Below are 23,963 nucleotides of genomic sequence, written 5' to 3' on the forward strand. Positions count from 1 at the left end.
GGAGATGAATGGAAAATTGCATTTAAAACAAACAATGGTTTGTATGAGTGGTTAGTGATGTCTTTTGGACTCACTAATGCACCCAGCACATTCATGAGATTAATGAATGAAGTCTTGAAGGAATATGTAAGCAAGTTTGTCATTGTTTATCTTGATGATATTCTAGTTTTTAGTAGAAGTAAAGAAGAATATCTAGATCATCTTAAGTTGGTTTTAAGAACTCTACAGAAAGAGAAACTGCTGATAAATTTGAAGAAATGTAGTTTCATGAAAGAAGAATTAATCTATATGGGATTTGTAGTTTTTGAAGAAGGTTTGAAAATGGATCTAGATAAAGTCCAAGCAATTTGGAACTGGCCTACTCCAAGAAACACATTTGAGTAAGAAGCTTTCATGGTCTTGCAAGTTTTTATAGAAAATTTATCAGAAGTTTTAGTCAGATGTGTGCACCAATTATTGAAACAATCAAAGAGACTAATCAGCCATTCAAGTGGAAAGAAGCAACAGACTGCAATTTAAAGTTGTTGAAGAAGAAAATTACAGAGAAACCAATTTTAGATTTACCTAATTTTGGGAAAGTTTTCCAAGTTGAAACTAATGCTAGTGGATATGCAATTGGAGCAGTTTTGAGTCAGGAACAAAGACCAATAGCCTTCTTTAGTGAGAAATTAAATGAAGCTAAGAAGAAGTATTCTTCTTATGATAAATAATTTTATGCTATTGTGCAAGATTTAAAAAAATGGAGACATTATTTGCTACCAAAGGAGTTTGTATTGTACTCTGACAATCATGCATTTTAGTTCATAACAACCAGCCAAATTGAACCAGAAACATGCCAAGTGGGTAGAGTTTTACTTTTGTGATAAAACACACAAGTGGTAAGTTGAACAAAGTTGTTGATGCTTTGATCAGGGTAAATTTCATTGTACAAGAATTAAGAGTTGGTGTTGTAGGATTTGAAGAAATGGTTGATATGTATAAAGATGATGCAGAATTCAAAGATATTTATGCAGTTGTACAAAATCCAATAGTTCATAATAGAAGTCAGTGGTTAGATTATCTTATCCAAGGAGGTTTATTGTTTAAAGGTAACAAATTGTGCATTCCCAAATGTTCTATGAGGGAAAACATAATAAAGGAGAAACACAGTGGAGGATTGTTTGGTCACTTTGGACAAGACAAAACCTTTGCTCAGGTAAATGCCTTTTACTATTGGCCAAAGATTCAAAATGATGTTAAGAAATTTGTTGAGAAGTGCAGAGTCTGTTAGCATGCTAAAGGGAGAAGCCAAAATACAAGATTGTACTAGCCATTTCCAATACGATACCGACCATGGGATGCAATTAGTATGGAATTTGTTTTGGGGTTACCTAGAACTCAAAGAGGGAATGATTCCATTTATGTTGTGGTAGATAGATTTTCCAAAATGGCACATTTCATTTCATGTAAAAAGACTAGTGATGCAACACATATTGGTAATCTGTTTTTTTCAGAGGTTGTAAAGTTACACAGATTGCTTGTAAGTATTGTGTCTGATAGGGATACAAAGTTTGTTGGGCATTTCTAGAGAACTCTTTGGAAGAAACTAGGTTCCAACCTTAGTTTCAGTTCAACATACCATCCTCAAATAGATGGACAGACCAAAGTGGTAAACAAAAGCTTGGGAAACATATTGAGAAGTTTAGTGTATAACAATCCTAAGCAGTGGATTTAGCACTTGCTCAAATTGAGTTTGCTTATAATGACACTCCAAACTGAAGTACTGGGATGAGTCCATTTCAAATTGTTTTTTGAAGCAATCCAAGAGGTGTGTATGAACTTATAAATTTGGGTAAATAGGAGAAAAGAAGTGAAAAATCTGAAGATTTTGCAGAGCAGATGTAGAGACTACAAGAAGATGTCAAAGACAGATTGTAGGAAAGAAGTGGAAAATACAAACAGAGAGCTGATATGAAGAGGAGAGAAAAAGAATTCCAAGTGGGAGATCTATTGATGGTATACTTGAGAAAAGAAAGATTTCCTGTTGGGACTTACAATAAACTAAAGATGAAAAGATAGGACCATGAGAAGGGATTGGAATATCACCTATCTTCAATGTTGTAGATTTGTATCCATACAAGGAGACATAGTCAGAGCTACAGAAGGAACCTACAGAAGATGAAGTTCAAATCATCCCACCATTTTCGTCAACCTCCTACGTCAGAATACATTAGTACCTAACATGCCCTTCAATAGTACTAATTAACAATAAACACTTTTCCCAACTCATTGGCCAAATGAGGTACTTCCCAGAAATCCCAAAATACAAGGCTAGGATGTATGTTGAGGTTTCCATAGTGGAAGGTGAAACAACACCTTTTTTTCACATAGTGTACTCCATCGGGGAAGGTGAAGCACTCACCCTATTCTCACATGCTAGGGTATGTACTCCATAGGGGAAGGCGAACCACTCACCCTATTCTCATATAGTTCCAAGAAGTACCCCAGGCCCCTGGGAGCTCCTAGAGCTCAATGTCCAACTAAATTGGGGCCCTCATGGGAGCGTATTTACAGTACCCCAAGTATCTCTTTGAAGGCTAAAATCTTGGACTTTCCCAAAGGCTTTGTGAGAATGTTAATAGCCTGTTCATCCATCCTTAATGTGTTGGAGCCTTATTTCTCTTTGTTGTACCATATCTCAGATAAAATGTTACCTAATATTAATATGCTTGGATTGGTCATGGAACACAATATTCTCTGAAAGGTGAATCCCACTTTGATTATCACAATAAATTATGGTGGTATCCAACATGTGCTAAAATAACTCACTAAAGAGATTCCTCAACCAAATGGCTTCAAAATAAGCCATAGTAGCTACAATATATTTAGCCTCAATGGTGCTTAGTGTAATAGAATTTTGTTTTTTCCTTTTCCATGAGATGGAAGCAAATCCCAAAGATAAAAAAATGCATATGTGAATTTTCTATCCAACGCACTTCCAGCCCAATCGACATACGTATATCCATGTAAACTCAGATCCTCGGTAGTGTACCACAATTCACGGTTGATAGTACCATCAAGATATCTTAGAAGATTCTTTACAACAACCCAATGCATATGATGAGGCTCAACCATAAATTGAATCAATGTATTAAAAAAAATCATATGTTCGGTCATGTGTTCACCAAGAACATTAATGCTCCCACAAGTTGTCTATATTCAGTAGGATTTTCCAAAATCATACCAACTACACTTCCACATGACTTGTAGTCCACCATGTCACAAACTTGTAGTTCACCATGTAACATATTTCTAACAAATTCATGAGATAACTATCAATCCTCTCACAACAAGCCCTAGGGGCCTACTTCCCATAGAGGGATTTCTTCAAACTGCATACATGAGTTTTTCTATCTTGCTCTTCAAACCCATGAGGTTGTTCAAAGTAGACTTATTCCTTAAGTGAGCCATGTACGAATGCAATCTTGACATCCATTTAATGTAGGCTCCATACTTGATTTGCAGGAAGAGAAATTATGGATCATATAGTGGTGTATCAGGCATCTCCATTTTGTTGTGGATTGTATGGAACGGTGAGCTCCCTCTTAATACCCGCCTCTTTCAAAAGGTCATTGAATTCATTAGAATCATATTGGATTCAATTATCAGTTCTCAATGTCTTGATGTTCTTTCTTGTATGAATCTCCACCAATGCTTTGAAAGAGAAAAACCATCTAAATACTTCATCCTTCTTCTTCAAGAAATAAATCAAAGTTTGAAGGAGAAGTCATCCACAAATATCACATAGTATAACTATCCTCCAAATGAAGTAACAGGAAAAGGACTAGCCATGTTAGAATGGATCAATTAAAGAATATAAGTTGTCTTATTCTCACTAGAAGGGAATGGTCCCTTTATATGTTTTCTTGTTGCACAACCTTGACAAACTCCTTCCTAATTCATATGAAAGTCGGGCATCCCTTCAACCACCTTCATTACACTTGGTAAGGATTTGTAATATAAATGAGTAAATATCTAGTTCCATATCTTACATTGAATAGAGGTGTCATTTTACAAAGCTCCCTAAGGACTTCCACCAACTTGATAAAGACCATCAACCCTAAACCTAAGAGTAGAAACATCTCTAAAGCTATTATTCCATGCACATGCCTTTCCATTAGTGAAAGATACCTTGAAGCCTTTATCCTCCATTGCAGAACTAGATACTAAATTATTCTTCAAACTGGGCACATACAAAAAAAATTGAAGGTGTATGGTTTGACCATAGTGTTACACAACATTTTGTCACTGTCCTTGTATTCACTGTTCGTTGATCCTGGAGGACCTCTAAAGTGAACCCCACATGCTTTGCCTTCATGAAGAAACTCCCATTGTGTCCCTCTTCATGAGCAAATAAATTCCCTTTTGCACCATTTCCCCTGAAACTTTTGTTTTGCCCAATTTACAAGACCGGTGCTAATGACCTTTGTCTTCCTCGCACCGATGTGCAGAGATTAGCACTATCCCTAGCGCCAACTGGAGCGACTGAGCTGTGTTCCAGTCATGTCGGTCCTGTTATGGAAAGTTTTTTAAATTAAGAGCCGAAGCTTCCATCTCTAGAAGCTTCATAATGGAAGTCTGGTAAATGGTTTGGCCAGATGGGGTCGAGGATGTCAGTTTGGGCTCCTTTCCCCTATAATGATGGAACTACCTCAAGGGATAAGACCTTCTCCCATGGGAAGGGGATCCATCTCCCATCCATTCATCCTATATAAACCTCCCTTCTTCCCAAGCACAAGCTAGTGTTAATGTTGGTGTGCTAGTGCTATTTTGGTTTGGAGTAAACATCAAGCTATTCCTAATTGTAGCTATCTAGTTGTGTGAGGTAGAAGTGTGATTTGGTTTGGAGTAAAGCCTAAATGGAAGAGCCTTAAAACTATTGTTGATTGAGGCCATCATGGAATGCTAGTAGAAGTGTGTGGGAACCTGGTCTTGTCAGAGGAGAACCGCAACGTCAATACAATGGTTGTAATCTCTCTTTGATATCAATATATATGGAAATATCAATTTATTTCCTACATGTTTCTTCATCTTACATATTCATGGCTTAATATTTCTTGACTTGTTAAGTAGATTGAATTACAATTTTTTTATTATCACGTTTGTTGTTTGCCGTTGTTTACTTGTTTTAGGTGCTTAAAGAAGGAAGTGGGAGATAGTTGGAGCGTGCAAGCGAGGACATCATCAAATGGGATAAGCGTAATAAGAGGTAGGACCTCTTAATTGGTTCTAACCTAAGGAAATCTTCCATAGGATGTATCTGTTGTGGCTAGACCCATTATCAGGCTAGAGGAATTTGTTTGTGTCTGCACTTATAATTTTACTTCACCACAAATTGGCGACTCCACTGGGGAACCATCCTTTTGTTTGTCTTGGATTTCATGATTTCGTGAGAACATTTCTAGTTCCACTTTTTCCCTTTGGTTATGTTTCTTTTCTCCTATTTACTGGCTTGATTTTGAAATTCATAGTAGTAGATCTGATCTCTGTTTTAATTTTTTTTTTTCTTAGCTTCCTCAATCAGCACGCTTAATCTGCTGATAGTCGCGCCGATTAGCGTGATATGCTGAGCAACAGTCACACTGACTAGTATCTGGCACTTGTTGTCAGTTAGGCAATCACACTGATGCCTGTATGTGAAGATTAGGGTTTCACCCCAATCTTGGCCAGTGCGTTCTGCTCTTATGATTTTGACCCCATAAGCCTTTTAGACCATTTTCTCCCTGATTAGAAAGCTGCTTTTCATTTGGTTTTGTTTGCTTGTTATCTTATCATCCTTCTACTTGATTGCTTGAGTATTTGGGTGGTTAGCGACACTAGGGCATCTAGTTTGTCATCCATTCAACTGTTTGTGAACTCAGTAAGTTGGGTTGTAGGTGTACTTACTCCTTGCATTTCATTTTCGGTCCTTTTACAACTTTGACCTCTATTACACAAGTTTGAAAAGTTTTCATTTGCTTGTTTAAATGTTTCTTTTCTAGCATGGATTATGTTGCTTGTCTTGTTGTTGGTAAAGCCGATGTTTCATTGATCTAAATGAGCTTCTCTTTTCATGTTTTCATCTACTTGAAGAATTTATTGTGTCGAAAACTTTTTCATCAAAGAATTGTATGCAAAAAGTTTATTTCGTTGTTTCATGAAAAAGTGTGAAATTCTAGTTTGTTGCATAATTGTGCTACAATAGCTTGCATCATTGAAAGACTAGAATTGCATTGGCATTTAGAAGAAGAAAAGAACTCGTTTTGATTTTGAAAGGACAATTAGATATATGCTTGTCAGGAAATTAGGAATTGGAATGCACTTTTCATTAGTTTATTTTTCGAAAAAATAAGGTAGTGAAAGATCATTTCATTTTCAGTTGCTTGTTTTTTTGCATTTGATTGAGTAGTTTCTACCCTCTCTAGTGTACACATTGCATCGAATTGAAAGGGTCTTGTCTCATTTAGTTTCGTTTTAGGTTTTTCGAGTCGCATCGCTAAGACCTAAAAATTGAAACATAACTCAAGATAAACTTTAAAATTAATTCAATTAACCTAAGGCGCATTTGACATCTAAGTATCATATCTAGAAGGTCTAGGCTAGAGACGTGTTCCAGTGTCTTTAAACCTAGCAGTTATCGTTAGCTTTGGCATTAGACAACGCTAGTATGGATTTGTGCTCCCCGTACCATCGAGTATATAATGGGAGACCCCTCTAGGTTGCAATCCTTTATCCTTAGGAAGCCGAGTTGGCCGCCTTGCAAACTTGATACACCGAACACAACATTCGGTGAGATTTCCTGCTCATACTTCTCGATTCACCGAGAGATATTCTGCAGTTCACAGTTGCCTGGTAATCCTGTTTACCTAGATCATCCAGAGTAGTCATTTGATATTTTTGACTCATTAAAATTTTCCTTTCGAGATCATTTCCAATCAAAAGTGATAGAGTCATCTTTGTCTCTTTCTCAACTCTTAAAAAATGAAAGAGCACCAGTCTTTTATGTGTCTTAATAATATATTTCCCACGATCCGAAAACACCCTGTTAGTCTTTTTGAGACCAAATCGTGAGTTTTCCTTAAAGAACATTTTAAAGCCTTAAAGTTAATTTTTCTATTGACTAAGACAAGGTCATTTTGGCTGAACCATCTAGTTCACCCAGTTCCTCTTCCTTTCCTCCGTATGAAAGATTGTCTGTGGAGTTGTTTCCTGAGTTACTAGAGTCACTCGAAGACCAAGGTGTTGAACTCAAAATTGTTCTGAGTATTCAACCTTTGTCATCTCATCCTTTTCCTACTTTTGATACTGGGTAATATACTGATCTTGGCCTTGAATCTCCGGACAATCCCGTTCAAACTCTTGAGGACTCGCCGACCACTAACGGTCAGCTTAGACTGGTTATTTACCCTCTGCGTCCTCTGTTTGACCCTATTATGATATCACCACAGTGTCCTTACAGTCCGTACGACCGGCTGGGTGTTCCATTGGAACTATCCCCTCATACTTCTTCAACCATTCGTCATCGTTTATTTCCAGACATGGAACCCGAAGGTGATGCTCCAGTCACCTCTTCGGAAGAGTCCGAAGTTTCTACTCCACACACTGTTGAGGAGGAAGAGCTACCTTTTCCTCCTGAGGGCTTCCCCTATTCGGGGGGTATTCCTGCCAGTTTGCCACACAACTATGTGTCTTTGGCACAGTTGGTTTCATGTACACCTATTGCCTCATCACTTTACCATAACCTTATTTGGGCATCAGGAACCATGCCTACGCCAGGTCCATTTGTTGTGAACACAACTTCCCAACAGGCTGTTACCTTAGTCTCGGTGCAACCCACTGTTTCAAATACCCTTGTATCGTCAATCCCTGTTACTCGTAAGGCACAACCGGCAGTTTCAAAGAATGTCTTTGTCAGTTCCTCCATCCCTCTAGTCAGTGGCTAGGCTGTGCCACTGCCTGGGGGGAAAAACCTAAATGTTTCTATGGTGTTAGGTGCCACCAATGTGAGTGGCTCACAAGCTCACATGCTTGGTATGAACCAGCCTTCTTCTGGTATTATTCACAACCCTACTGATCCTACTGGATCAAGCAATGTCTAGTACCAACAAGTTTAGAATCTCATTGGTCTATCTAGATCGAGCAATGTTCAGTATCAGCAGCCCTATGGGGCTCAGGTCCAATACCAAACTCCTTACGTTCCATATGGTTCTTAAGGAATGGTTAATCAACCTTACACCCTCTAATCTGGGCAGTACATTCAGCCTGGCTATGGCCAGATTCAATTCAGAAATTTCCTGGGCACTGTTCAAGTACCCTTGCAATAGCAAGGACAACCTTTACAACAACAAGGGCAACCTTTGTTACCACAAGGGCAACCTTTGTTGCAGCAAGGGATCTCCGCACAACCGGGCATATGATCCCGCAACAAGGTCAACTGCAATAGTAGCAAGGTCAACCCTTCCAACAGTTACAACAAACCATGCAGTAGCAGATGCAATATGCTCAGCACACCTCCCAACCCATGTCCTCATAGGGCCAACCTCTGCAGCCTTAGGGACAAATTTTGCAACCGCAAGGTCAACCCTTGCAACATCAAAACCAACCAGGGCAACAACAACCCTTGTATACATATCAGCAGGGTCAACCCTTATAAGGGTAGGGTTAAGGTCAAGTCTTGCAATAGCAGGCTCAAAATCCTAATGTCCTAAGATAACAAGTCCAGAATCCTGTCGGCCAAGGGCATCAGGTACAAAACCCTAATGCCTTAGGTCACCAGGTTGAAAATCCTTTTGTTCAAGGGCAGCAGGTATAGAATCCCTATGTCCAAGGACAACAAGTGTATCAGCCTTATGCCCAAGGATAGCAAGTCCAAAATTGTCTTATTCAGGGGCAACAGTCTCATCACCCGTATGTTCAAGGACAATAGGTCCAATATCCATATGTCCAAGGTCAACTAGCTCAACAACCTTTTAACCCATATGTTGCTTATCAGCAACCTATGGCCGATCAGTTCCAAGGTATTCAAGGTCAAAATCATCGCTATGGTCAAGGTAATCCACAAAGGGGGCAACCTCAGATGCCATATGGCCAAAATCCCCCACTGTGGGGCCAAAATCCTTTCCAGCAGGGATGGGATCCTCCGTTCGGACTCGCTTATCAACCTCCCATGCCTTTTAACACTAAATTTCCATTCTTGGCTACACTCGAGTTTCCTGATGTATCTCGCCTTACAAATGATCCAATCCTTCATTCTCCATACTGGCCTCTGGTGTCATCCAAGATACAAAGCGATTGTCCAAAGTTCAATGGGAAAGCTAAAGAAGATCCTCAGGCCCATGTGATGAAATATCACCTCTGGTGCTCATCGAACCATACGTTGACGATTCCATTCGTCTCTGTCTTTTCCAATGAACCCTCACAGGCATTGCAGCTAAGTGGTACATCGAGTTTCCTTGAAGTACTTACCATGACTTTAACTCTTTATCCATGGATTTCCTCACGCATTTTCAGTTGCCAGTTTTTTATGAATCTGGCACCTATTTTCTCACATCGCTTAAGCAAGATACTGTGACACACATCTCTGATCACATCCATGAATGGAGACGTAGATGTCGCCTAATAAAATTTGAGATTGCTTATCAGCTGCTCACTAAATGGTTGACCAAATCATTCGTGGCCCTAGTTGCTCACGAAATAGCTATGGGTGGATGTGTTACTGAAGAGGAAGGCATTGCTCGTGCCCAGTACTTAGATCTATTTTACTCTCAGTCTGGAACTTTGTATGAGTTATTACCCAATGCTCTGTGGCCATCATCCGATCCCGCAACATCAAAGTCACAAGCTGTACCTCCCGTTGATGGAGTTATTGGTTCAGTATCCCAGACCCCTCTTAAAACTTCTTCCAAGCTAAAGTCGGTCTCAAATATTGTTCCTAATAGTTTGTACCAGAATTAACTTGGCCCTGGTAAAACCTTAGAGGTCCACACTGTCCAGTCTACCATAGTGGAAAAATCCTTGAAAGGAAAGAAGAAAGGCAAAGGCAAGGGTAAAGTTGATGCCCTAAAACAGGGCCCTCCCAAATCATCTGCTAGCGAATCTTCGTAATGGAAACCTAAATATCCTTGCCTCATTTGTGAGGAAGATCACTACACTAAGGATTGTCTATGACAATTCGAAGTTAGCCACTTGCTCAAAGGGACCGCCTCAGTCCTCAAAGAGCCATTTCCATCTCAGCAGACCCAAATGGTAGACCAACCCCAATCTGCTTCCTTTGGATCTCAAGATGAGTACGACTATTAATGTGGCTACTAGATTGAAAGATTATCAAACTCCTGCTTCAATAGTTGGGAAAGAGAAAGAATTTGCACCTTTTTCTTCTACCCCGAGTTCTGTCCCTCTTCAAATTGAGCACCCTAATCCTGATTCCACTATATGGCCACCCTATCGAGGTGTGCTATGGAAATCCTCGTATAATCCCAATGCTCGAGCCGCTCAACACTATAATATTGTTGAGGATTTGGCTCAAGCGTCGTCAACCATGTCGGCCCTCGAGGTGCTCCAAAGCTACCCATCATAGTGGAAATATTTGCTGTCAGCTATCGGGGGCATCAATCCCACTGATTCAAATTTAATATGTTTTGATCTAGAGAAACATGTTCCGCATCTCCCTCATCAAATTTCCTTTCTTATCCAGGTAATCATCAATGAGAAGACCATCCACTGAAATGTCGTCGATGAAGGTGCCTCGACTTGCATCATGTCAACCGCATGCTGGAAGGCTATTGGTTCTCCTGCTTTGAACCAATCTCTGAACACTTTGGAATCTTTTGATGGGCGCGATTCATGACCCTTCGGTGTCTTACCTAACCTCGCCATCACTTTGGAAGGCAAGACAATGCAAGTCGAGGTAGAAATTATTGACGCCAATCTCAATTACAATCTTCTACTCGGCCGAGGTTGGACCCATGCCATGCGTGTCGTGGCCTCCTCTTTATTTTGTGTGATTCATTTTCCCCATCAAGGGAAGATTGTCAATGTCGACCAACTTTCTTTCTTTGCCTCTTCCTCCTCAGATGGCAATGTTCCGTACGTCAAGCACACTGGTGCTCCCTATGAGAGTGTGGGGGTAGGTCTTTTCAAAGATTCTGCCTTAATGTGAATTTTTCCACTCCCACCTCCTCATGTTGCCTATGTCAACATGATCTCGGTCAAATCTGATCTATGGGTCGTACCTTCACCAGATCTTGTTGATGCCTGGGGCGAGGCCATGCCGCTTAGTCCCATCGAAGTCAATTACGTGGAAATTGTTTCGGCTTCGAGTTCTGCATCCTCTGATTCTTTTATGTCGAATACCTCTCTCAATACGTACTCTCAATCCCTGTGGCTTGGAACTTTGGAATCGCCTGATCCCTTAACCGAGACCTTCCTTTCTAATGAAGGTATCATGGAAGTCATGTCTCTTGAGGAACCACCCTGGATCGATACTCATCATTGCTCCTCGTTCCTACCTCATCCGACAACCATGTCTATGTGTCTTGAGAATTTTTCTTCTCAGCTGCTTATTGACTTGTCAGTTTTTACTGACGTGGTCAAGATCTTTCAACTGAGGGCTCCTTTATCCCTTTATGGATTTAGGATTTTTCACCCTCCTTGAGTTTTCACCAATTGTCCTCTGACTCGTAACCCTCCCTCGCCCAGGGGGCATGGGGGAAAATCATTATATGAGTTCTACTATATTATTTGGCCGAGTCAATGCTTACTCATCATGTCAATGGTAAAACTCCAGTGTTCATCCATGTTGATTAATTACCCGAGTCCCAGCATGGACTCTCTCAAGAAGTACTATGCTTAGGTCAGCTTGCATGGTTACTTGTGTACATTAGTGTGTCATTCATTTTTATACAGTGTGGTGTTGTGTGGTAGTTTTCAAACAAATTTCCTGTTTACTATGCTTTTCTTGCTTTGCAGATGTCCGCAACTCCCCACATTGGTTTCGCTGATGGTGCTTGGCGTAGTACCCAGAATCTACCATCCATGCCATGGGCTATTTATAACCCTAACGGTGAGTTGATTAACCTTCAAGGTATTTGTCTAGGTCACACAACTAACAACATTGTTGAATACAGTGTGGTCATTGAACTATTGTCAAAAGCCATTTCTCTTGACATTAGAGAGTTGGTTGTCAACCTAGATTCACAACTTGTCGTCCTTCAACTCAACGGGAAATATTCCATCAGAAATCCTCAAATATTGAGAATGTATCTCTGTATCTGTCTATAGGAAATACATTTTGATTATATTACTTATCATCATATTCCTATACATATGAATACATTGGCAGATGCATTAGCAAATGATGTGTTGTATAGAGATTTACGAAACATGTAAAAAGATAAAACAGACCATTTGTACCATAGTAGACAAGAAAATACAACATATATATATATATATATATATAGATGGTGATAATGTTTGATACATCAAAACCCCAAAAAAATAATGTGTGTCTAAAATAACATCAGCGACTCGCAGGCCTCATATATCTGTGGCACGCAAGCCTCAAAAAATGTAAGTGTTGGACCTAGGAACTAATCGACATGGTGATCATGGTAGCATGATATGGCTCGTGCAACACAAGTCAGTAATTGGCGGATTCGATCCAAGACTCCCATTGTGTGTCTTTGGTACTGATGAGGAATGTCTCCTACCCGAGCATACTCCAGGATGCCACAAGTCAACCCCTCAAGGTTCCTCGCAATCTCCTCCTCATTGTCACTCCCTTCCTGATAAAGAGCAACAACATCAATAGGGTGGGGGACGCACCTGGCGATTGGGGACATCCCAACAGGCCGCTCTGGTCTAACGTTTGCATTAACAAGAGAAATGTTATAGGCACATATATACCAAAAAACAATTTAAAAATCTCAAAATTAAAAATTTTATTTTTTACCTTCATCGTCAAAATCCTCTCCATCTGGTAAGGGCATATCTGGATCTCCATGAAAGTCGGTGCCATTGTATGGTCAGTCCTCCACGACGATATTTTGTTGTCATAGCCATGAAAAGAATGCAGGTCGGTATGACATGTGCTGACCCCCAGTGATCGTGGGCATCAAATGACTCTAGCGGGCCATCCGCAGATCGCTTGGCATAAGAGGATCTACTTTAGTTAGTTGATACTGGAACAGTGGTACCTGTTCCAAGAAAAAGGTCACAAGCACAGACCCGAAGCAAAATTGCTTCAGATTTCCCACCTTAGCTTTGGACAGTTGGTGTTTGATGTTGATCTTCATGGCCTCAGCCCAGTAGAAGATTGTAGGAGCTGTACGGTCGATATAATAAAGAAACTTCGACTTGTTAGTATCATGTTCCGCCTCGGACCCCACCACCCTGTTGATGGTCAACATAAACACTCTCAGTGTCAGATCCCAAAAACTGGAAATCTATATCTTCCTACTTTTGGATTTTAGGGCCTCAGGGCAATGTTTAGCAAGATATGAAGATATGCTTGCCCCAATTGGTCATGACCCATACAAGTTCACTGGTTCCCCCTAACAGGATAGTCCAGTGATGAAGTATATATTTTAAGTTTCCAACTCCAGCTCCTGGTCATCGATGACAAATATCTCCTGATTAATGTCATAAAGACTAATAAGGTATGGAAGTAACTCGAGCTGGGCTCACATCCCTAGCATGAGAAAGAATTTGAGGAGCCCACAAGCCATCAAAGCTTCTAGGAAATTTGGGTCATTCATTGCCTAGGTGTCAACATCCTCATGTTCCCATTCTTTCTAGTCCACCATTTTCAGCAATACTTTCTTGCAAAAGCCATTAATTTGAGTCAAAAATGATGCTTGGCCCATAAAATTTGAGTTTAAACAGTGATTTTTTGAGGAAATAGGGCTTTTTCCCTATTCACAACACCAGCACGCCTGTTCTAAAAACAGTTGCACTGAACGACATGGCTGGCTTTGTTAATCACCCTCAGCCGATGCGATTTCGTGCCTAGAGTTCACATTGACAGAGGACGAAAACATTTTTCAAAAACCCCCTCAAAAAACTAACAAAATGGTTAAAAATAGGAATAAAGGACATGGAAATGGAGCTTAGGGCTTAGGGCTTTGGATTTTACCTGGAATTGGCGGCTCGTCGATTGACCTCCTAGATCTCCCGCAATCTACTTCAGAACAATTAGGGAAAAAGTGAGCAAACAGTTTTTCACAGCAAGGTAAAATGGTAAATGGTAAAAATATATTTACGTTTCTCCTTTCTATTCATTTTTTCATGAAAATAGCAGTTTTTTGTAAATATTTTGACCTATTTTGCCTCAATAACTAGATAATACACTTTACCTTTTTGTGCAGTGACAGGTGATGGATGTTCAACGATGATGATGAGTCACGTTTTAGCTCTTTTCTCAACTCGTTAAACTCATATGAAAATATGACTGAGTATTTTTCCCTTTTGATTTGCAAAAGAAAATAAAATGGGGGGTCTGCTTTTAGCTCTTTTCGGACCCTTTAAAAGAGAAAAGATGGCCAAGCGCTTGTCATTTCGAACTTGTTAACGGATGGAAAATGTCATGTGCCCAGTATAAGTTTACCCCTTTTTCGGGCTGGGAGGCACTATTTATGAAAAAGGTACTCCTTGACCGAAATGGTCAAGTGGTTCTCTCAAGTATTGTTTTCTACCTTTTCGGGCTTGAGAGACACAAATGTACAAAAAGGGACCATGTGGAGTTTTCTTTTCTATGTCTTTTTCAAACTCTCTAAACATGAAAAAGATACCGAGATACACCTTTGTCAGACTCGTTAAAATATTAAACGACATTGGATTCGTCACCATGACAAACGTGAGCTTCTCCTTCCTAGGGCTCGTTACACTTACTAGGCTGGATTCGTCTGAAGGATGAACTTACAATGCAAGCATATGCTATCCCCTTCAAGCTTATGATTAAAAAATAATTGGGGTACTTGCCAGAAATGGTGGGGGAAATTTGGAAATCTATTAGTTGTGTCAGCAGCTCACTCTTGAACATGACACTCTTTGCTTCATGTCAGGTTGGGATATCCTCCTTTGTATCATTGACCTTCCTGGGTTGGGCCATTCATTTTTGTCTTCCATTTGATCTCTGCTACATCATCATGACCACCGATCCCATGGATCCAAAAGCTACCAAACTTCCAGTTGTGCCGCCGATATGTTCAAGAGTTATCCTTCTACAATTACACTTACCTCTGATTCTCTGTATCATCCAAAATCATTTTGCATCCTTTCGTCTCATGTCGATGATGTGGGAAACATTATGGCCCTGCTTCGACATGGTCACTTTCCGTTGACTTCAACTCATTTTTCAGGAAGTTGACTGAGGGACTCCCTTCCAGTACCTTAGAGCTTGCATGCTCTAATTGCAAGTTCTTCGCACTCGATGACAAGTTCACATCATTGGCTTTGGATTGAGTGATTTCACAGGTGTTCAACTTCAGTTCCTCTATTCACATTCCATGGATTGTGCTGATAGTACCTTGAGGACCATTTTCATTATTGGTGGTTTCTCTCACGCTTGTTAACAATTTACATCATTGACTGGTAATCAAGCGACTTTCTAGCATGTTCGATGTCAACACATCTATTCACATGTTAGAATTTGTACTTTGATTAGGTCGTGTTGGAACGCAAGATCCTGGACTCAGATCACAAAAGCCCAGGTTGCAAAGTGATGTGACATGATTATGTTGATATGCATGTCTCTTTCAGATGGATGGTTGCGACCATACCATGAGTTATCATATGTGATCCATCTCATTATTCGATGGTTGTGACCATACCTTGGTTCCATTATGATCCTCTTTGATGGATGGTTGCACCCATACCTAGATCCATTTACATGATCATTCTTTGGATGGTTGCAACGATGCAACAATTCATGTATCATTACATCCATCTCCCAACCAAGTGGGGATATACCAGAATTGACTCATCCACCCAACCAAGTGGGGATATACCAGAAGTTTACACATGACAAATAGGTACATTACATCCTTCATCCCAGGCATAGTGGGGAAACCAAAATAGGCTGTTACATGACCTTGAGAACAAAAGATATACATGACATAGGGATGAAATATATATGACAATACTATGAAATTCATCAGCAGCATCTGTCAATCATCATTTAGATCAGCAACCATAATCTCCCTCTCCACTTGAAACCAAAACAGCTGTGAAAGTAAACCAAGATCTTCTAAGATAATGCCAACAATGCATTATTAGAAGAATATATGCTCCCCCTGAACCTGTGCCAGATAGTCTCTGCTAGACTCATATCAGACTGACCACACTGCTTTCCTTCAAACAATAATATACGCGACTGTATTCACATAAACCGGCGTATGTATGTGGATACTCCTAATTAAACTCGCGTACAACCACTTTTCTTTGGAACAGAAAGGTTTCAACAACAAGATGATGCATCAACTGCTCCTAGCTTCTGTTTGAGGTATTCAAATGTCTCCCTGGGCAGTGGTTTGGTGAGTATATCAACAACCTATTCCTTAGAGGGAACATACTCCAACTTGACCTTTTTTTCAAGCACTTGTTCTTGGAGAAAATGATATTTGATAGGTATGTGCTTGGTCTTTGAATGCATGACTGGATTTTTTGAAGTGCTGATTGCACTTGTATTATCACATAGAATGGGGATAGGTGGAGTACAAGTGATTTGCATGTCTTGTAAATTTTGCATCATCCAGAGGAGTTGTGTGCAGCAAGATGCAGCAGCTAAATATTCTGCTTCAGCTATAGATAATGCAATTGAACTCTGTTTCTTGCTGAACCAAGATACTAACCTAGGACCCATGAAGAATGCACCACCACTAGTGCTTTTTCTGTCATCCACACTTCCTTCCCAATCTGCATATGTATATGCATGAAGTGTGAGATCTGTACTTCTAGGATACCATAAGCCATAGTTTTGAGTTCCTTGAAGATACTTAAAAATTTTCTTAACTGCCTGAAGATGAGTTTCCTTTGGATTTTCCTGAAACCTTCCAACTATTCCCATTGCATGAATAATATCTGGTCGGGTACCTGTTAGATAGAGCAGACTACCAATCATGGGTCTATAGGTTGGTTGATGCACTGCTGCTGATTCATCATTTGCACTGAGGCTGCATCCTATGACCATAGGGCACATACTGGTTTCGAATCCTCCATCCCATATTTCTTCAAGATCTTCTTGAGATACTTGGTTTGTGATAGAAAAATGCCGTCATTGTTTTGTTGGACTTGTAAACCAAGAAAATATGTGAGCTCACCAAGCATGGACATTTCAAATTCTTTTTGCATTACCAAGGCAAAATTTTGACTCATGTCTTCTTCATTGCTACCAAAGATGATATCATCAACATACACAACAAGTATTAGCAACTTATCATTGTCAACTTTTATATATAGATTGCTATCTGTGGAACCTTTTGTAAAACCTTGTTGATGAAGGTGCTTATCCAAGCGATAATACCAAGCCCTTAGAGCCTGTTTAAGGCCATAGAGAGTTTTTCTGAGTCTGCATACAAGATTTGGATCATTTGCAAGGATAAACCCATTTGGTTGCTCAATATACACTTCTTCATCCAAGTCTCCATTTAGAAAAGCAAACTTCACGTCCATTTGGAATACTTTGAACTTCTGAAAGCTAGAAAGAGCAAGGAACATTCTTATGGCCTCAAGTCTAGCAACTGGTGCAAAAGTTTCTTCAAAGTCTATGCCTTCCTGTTGAGCATACCCTTTACAAACAAGTTTGGCCTTGTTCCTAATCACATCTCCATTTTCATTCCTATGACATTCTTATCTTTTGGTCTAGGAACCAACTCCCAAGTGTTATTCTTTTCAATCTACTCAAGTTCTTCCTCCATGGCCTTTACTAAACATTCATCTTTGCATGCCTCTCTTACATTTTGTGGTTCAGTGGAGGAGAGTAATGCTAGATAACTTGAAGCTTATGAAATGGTTCTTCTTGTTTGTACACCTGCCTCCTTTTGCCCCAAAATTTGAGTTTCTGGTTGATTATTCTGAACGTACTTGGATGGAGTCTTTTCTTCTATCCTTATCTGTTCATCTGGTGCCTCATGGGTTTCTTCTTCATCATGAGTCTAATTTGTTGTAGAAGGATAGTCCTCATCATCATCAAACTCTTCAGATTTTACTTGCCTTGGAATGTTTCCTTCTTCATCAACCACTACATTAATACTTTCAACAATTTTTCCAAGTCTTTTATTGTAACACTTATATGCTTTGCTGTGGGGAGAGTAACCAAGGAGAATGCCTTCATCTGCTCTAGGTTCAAACTTGCCAAGGTTTTCATCAGTCTTTTTGATGTAGCATTTGCTCCCAAAAATTTTGAAGTATTTTACTCTAGGAGTCTTACCATACCAAAGTTCGTGAGGAGTCTGAGTGTTGTTTACCTGGATGTTTGTCTTGTTGAGAATAGTAACTATAGAAAATGCAGCTTCTATAGTTCCCTGCATTGATTCATAAAGCATTTTATACCTCACTCTAGTTTGGCCTTCATACTTTAGGGGGCATATGTTACACAACATTTCGTCACTGTCCCTATACTCCCTGTTCCTTGATCCTGGAGGACCTCTACAATGAACCCCACATGCTTTGCCTTCATGAAGAAACTCCCATTATGTCCCTCTTCATGAGCAGATCAATTCCCTTTTGCACCATTTCCCATGAAACTTCTATTTTACCCAGTTTACAAGACCAGCGTTAATGACCTTTGCCTTCCCCATGCCGATGTGCAGAGATTAGCACTATCCCTAGCGCCGGTTCTATTATGGAAAGTTTTTTAAATTAAGAGCCGAAGCTTCTAGCTGTAGAAGCTTCGTAATGGAAGTCTAGTAAATGGTTTGGCCATATGGGGTCGAGGATGTCAGTTTGGGTTCCTTTCCCCTATAATGTTGGAACTACCTCAAGGGATAAGACCTTCTCCTGTGGGAAGGGGCTTCATCTCCCATCCATTCATCCTATATAAACCTCCCTTCTTCCCAAGCACAAGCTAGTGTTAATGTTGGTGTGCTAGTGCTATTTTAGTTTGGAGTAAACAACAAGCTATTCCTAATTATAGCTATCTAGTTGTGTGAGGGAGAAGTGTGATTTGGTTTGGAGTGAAGCCTAAAGGGAAGAGCCTTAAAACTATTGTTGATTGAAGCCATCATGGAATACTAGCAAAAGTGTGTGGGAACCTGGTCTTGTCAGAGGAGAATCGCAACGTCAAGACAATGGTTGTAATATCTCTTTAATATCAATATATGAAACTATCGATTGATTTCAGACATGTTTTTTCATCTTACATATTCATGGCTTAATGTTTCTTGACTTGTTAAGTAGGTTGAATTACAATTGGTCTATTATCACGTTTTACTTGTTTTAGGTGCTTGAAGAAGGAGGTTAGAGATAGTTGGAGTGAGAAAAAAGGACATCATCAAACGAGATAAGCGTACTAAGAGGTAGGCCCTCTTAATTGGTTCTAACCTAAGGAAATATTCCATAGAATGTATCTATTGTGGGTAGACCCATTATCGGGCTAGAGGAATTTTTTTGTGTCCACACTTATGATTTTACTACACCACACATAGTTCAAGTGAAGAGTAACAATTCTTATTCCTTTCACAGGGTAGGTGGCATTATCTCCAAGAATAATATTTAGTTTAGTATTCCTCTCACCTAAATTTGAGATAACCTCCTCATATCTAGTGAAATGACTTGAGGATCCACTATCAATTAATCACTGATCCAAGGTGTCCAAAGGAGAAGAAATAGATGAAGAAGAAATGAGATAATACTCATTTTTGTTTTCAACATCATTACTTTCATCATACCTGGGATTTCTTGTCCTCTTGGGAGGTTGATTATTTCCTTCTCAAGTAGCAGGAGCATTCCTTTTTCCTTTGTAGTTAGAGTTTTTGTTTCTTTGATTGTTGTTGTTGTCCCTTGGAGGATTCTTCTTGTGAGGAGACACTCTATAATAGTGGTCAAAATTGTTGCAATTGAAGCATATTCCTTTACCTTTTCCTTTGAATCCCTTCTTAGATCCAAAACCCTATGTTATGCTCCACAATATCCTAAGGCTGAGAAGGGAGACCAAAGGAGGTAACCTCAAATCACTTGTGGTTTAGTAGCTATCCTTGCCAAACTAGAGAGGGATCTCTCTTTGAATTCACAACCAATGAATGACTGGAATGGGAAAGGGATTTAGGCTAGATATGTTAGGTTTAGGTAGGGTTTTGAAAAGTTAGGGTTTTGGTGTTGGATAAAGGATGAAAACCAAGTAGCCAGGTCAAAGGATCAAAGGGTTACAACAGCAAAGATATGGAGGAGCAAGGTAGCAATAATTTTGTGATGGCTTTAGGGTTTTTCAGTGTAGTGTAATGTTTGGAAGAAGCAAAAGGCCTTAATGAGCATGAGAAAATAAATTCATTAATAAAGGAAGAAAATTACACAAAATGAAATTCCCATAAAAATAGAGCTTTATGCAAAGAATTTTGTTTATAAAATTTAAGGAAAACACTCAAGAAATGATGAATGGAAAGATAAGATGAATATATTTTATATAAATCTATAATAGAGAAAATACAACATCACAAACTTATTGCACATGAATTCCTAGATAATAGCTGCAAACTGCATCCTTTGATTTCCTGAAAATGTTCAAGTACAAGCTACAATAGTTCTCTCCTTTGATGTCCAACATTTTTCACTCTAAAATTCATGAAATGTATATAATTATCTAATCCATGGACTAAGGGAGTTGAGCTCAACCATCTCCTTAAAGATGTAAAAAATTGCATTAAATCTGGCACTCCCTGCTAGGAATAGGGACCAAATTTCTGAAAATAGGGGTCAAATATTAACTCATAACTCTTGAATCGTGACATATATTACAAAACTGAAGGAGGTTTGTGTATATTAGCTTGTTTTTGAGATAATCCTCTCCCAATTTTCATAGATTCATCTTCATATCCTCGGAATATGTGCCATAAAATAATTACTAAAAGAGGAAATCATTAAATGCTTAAATTTGTAAAGCTAGGCTGTAAAGATCCAACAAAATATTCCAATCCATGACACGTGAAGAAAATAAAAGAGGTTTTTGATATTTGGCTCATTCTTGACAAAAACCTCCTTTGGTTTCTCAAAATTTCTTTCCAACTTTTAAGAAAGCACACCAAAAAATAATTACTAAAAAAGTAAAACAAATTTAAAATTTGATTTTTTGAACATAAGCCTCAAATCTTGCTACATATCTCCAAAATCATAACACCTGTGCATAAAATGAAGGATGTTTTTGTTTTTTGGTCTGTTATTCACAAGAATCTTTTTCACTTTTGTAAAATTCATGTCCATTACTTCAGAAACTGATTTTGAAGTAAAACTCTTCTTGTGTGCAACAAATGACCTCAAAATACCCATGAGATTTTCTGATGATACTTTTGATGATGACCATGACCATAGGCTTGTGATGAGAGTAGAATATACATTATACATTTAGACATTGACTCCAGACCCTTTTCCAACCAAGAGAGATATCAAATTTAATTTGAAAATATAATAATTTGACCCTAAGACCCTATCCACAATATGAAAAGAGTACTTTTGATCACTGTGACTACTGGACACTAACGTTGGCTCCAAATGGGGATGGAAGCTCCTTACGAGGTGTCAAGAACATCGTAGACCAGGTAGCTTTGTTCATTGGGCAATGACGTCACTGCAGCTATAATCTTCAAACTGACTCAAATTAAACTAAAAATTGAACTGTAGCATCAATCGCAAACCCTACTGGAAATAGACACTAAAAAATATGCTCATAATGTTGAGCTTATTCAACACACCATACCTACTCTAACAGATCCATAAACAATCTGATCAAGTGAAGTTAAAGATCTATTGTAACCAATCAAATATGTGAATACTTGGCTGATGCTTGTATTCAACTCCACCAAGCATAAAGAAATATTTAGAAGATGGAAACTCAAAATGATACCTGAGTCCAAAACCTATGTTGGTGAATAAAACAAACTCCACTTTTTCTGATGCTTGCAAAAGACTACCCATGGGATCTTGAAAATCATGAAACATTACCTCTTGTTGATTAGCAAAAAGAAGGGATATGCTTTCAAATATAATGGCTAATTGTTCCTCTTCATTTGGTTTATCCTTCTTAAATGGAAATGCAGTAATGTGATCTTCCATACTACCCAGATCAAAGACAAGATTTGTATGTTCTTGCAAATATTCAATTGAGGTAGCCAAATCAGCATCAACACAAATATCTACAAGTGGTTTTTCATGTATATCAGAAAAATAATTGTCTAGGCTTTGAAAAAATTATATATCTTGATCATTTGAAGGTTGCTAAACATGTTCATCAAACTCAAGACAACAAACCTGTTGTACATTGTTTTTGACCTCAATGGATAAATCATGACTCTCTAGAGTTTCTATACAAGCAAACTCAAAATTTTGATCTGTACATATTTCTTCTTGAATTAAAAACTCAAAAGAGGAAAGGAATGAAATGCAGATAGAAAGAACATATTTATATATATCTTGATTGCTTAAAGATTGGAAAGGATGCTGCAAATTATTATCAACTTCATATGATGGAAGATCATTGTCATCTTTTGAAGAATTTTTCTCAAGTTCGTTGTCATCTAGGGTAGAATCCATGATCTTCTCATGGTGGTGAAAAGGGTTTTCATTCAAAGCATCTAAGAGTTCATCATCCATAAAATCTTCATTTTCATAAGCATTTTCCAGCTCTTGAATAAAATTATCAAAGTGATCAAAACAATCCTCAATCAAAAGCAAAGAAGGATAGGCTTCTCTATACTTCTCAAAAAATACTGAGTGAAAATCTTTGAGAGAATAAATACAAGCAGGAGGCAAGCTTTCATACCAAAACCGTGCTCTTTCTTCTAATGTGATCATGAACATCTTCATTAAACAATCTTCATGAAAATTAATCCTCATATTACACACTCGCATATGTGATCTTATTAAATGAAGTGTATCATCATCACCTTTTCCATCTCTGAATTTTGGCAAGTATGTTTGCCAATCTACCGAAGCCATACGATTTGGAAAGCCTGGAACATGATCTCGATGCATAGGAGCATACCTTCTAGATTGAGAACTCATTTCTATTTTTGGATCCTGCTGCCAGTGGAGTCCTTGAATCAAGTTGGAGTCGCTAGGTGATTTTTTAGCCTTCATAGGTGTCCGACTGTTGTCCACCATCAGCAAATCAGATCTAAAATTTGATGATCTTTCCCAGGGAATATGAAATTGTTTGTTGCCCGACAATGGAGCAGGTTAGTTATGCCTTTGTGATACTTTAAGGTTTTTTTTATGTAGTGTAGGATGAAAAAAATATAGGTCAAAATGAGCATGGAAAGCGTGAATTAATTTATCTAAAGGCAAGAGACATAAACATGATGTTCCTAACAAAACAGAGCTTAAAAATAAGAATTATGTTTATAACCTTTAAGGAAAACCATTGAAAGAAATAAACATGGAAAGGAGATGGATTTATTATTCATATAAAACTATAACAGCGAGAAAACATGATCATGAACTTACTGCACATGAATTCCTAGATAATAGTTGCAAACTACATCCTTTGATTTCCTGAAAATGTTCAAGTACAAGCTACAATAGTTCTCTCCTCTGATGTCCAACCTTTTGCACTTTGAAATTCATGAAATATATAATTATTTCATCTCTAGACTAAGGGAGTCAAGCTCAACCATCTCTCTAAAGATAGAAACAGTTGCATTAAATCTAGCACTCCCTGCTAGGAATAGGGACCGGATTTCTGAAACTAGGGGTCAAAGATTAACTCGTATCTCTTGAATCATCACATATATTATAAAAATTAA

This window comes from Pinus tabuliformis, chromosome 4_2, assembly GCF_031772625.1.
Source record: "Pinus tabuliformis cultivar Carrire ecotype Pingquan chromosome 4_2, CPIR1, whole genome shotgun sequence".
Taxonomy (NCBI): Eukaryota; Viridiplantae; Streptophyta; class Pinopsida; order Pinales; family Pinaceae; genus Pinus; species Pinus tabuliformis.